Here is a 451-nt window from a genome sequence, read left to right on the forward strand (position 1 = left end):
GAACATGACTACATACGTTCATGATGAAATGATAAAAAACTATGAAACTTTAATCTTATATATACTTAACGGTATAGAGATAATTGAATTAAGAAGAATCATATGAGAAAAATTATTTAATGATAACGAATCAGAAGATATATTAAATCAAGAATGATATGAAATAGACCTACATGATTTAGACTCCGAAAGAATAGAATGGTATGATTTAGAAATAAATTCAGATTAAAATGAACTACGAATATTTACAATATTGGATAGAATCTATGGAAGATATAAAACTATTAGAACAATTAATGGAGGAAAATTTATTTATGTACCAAAGAATCCAATATATGTTATGTCTAGAATATATCATAAATAATATTAAAGAAATATTCAGATTAAAACAACTATCGGAAGAATATTACAATAAATATTATTACATATTACCATGAATTTAGCACTACCA

This window comes from Solanum tuberosum, unplaced genomic scaffold, assembly GCF_000226075.1.
Source record: "Solanum tuberosum cultivar DM 1-3 516 R44 unplaced genomic scaffold, SolTub_3.0 scf00454, whole genome shotgun sequence".
NCBI lineage: Eukaryota > Viridiplantae > Streptophyta > Magnoliopsida > Solanales > Solanaceae > Solanum > Solanum tuberosum.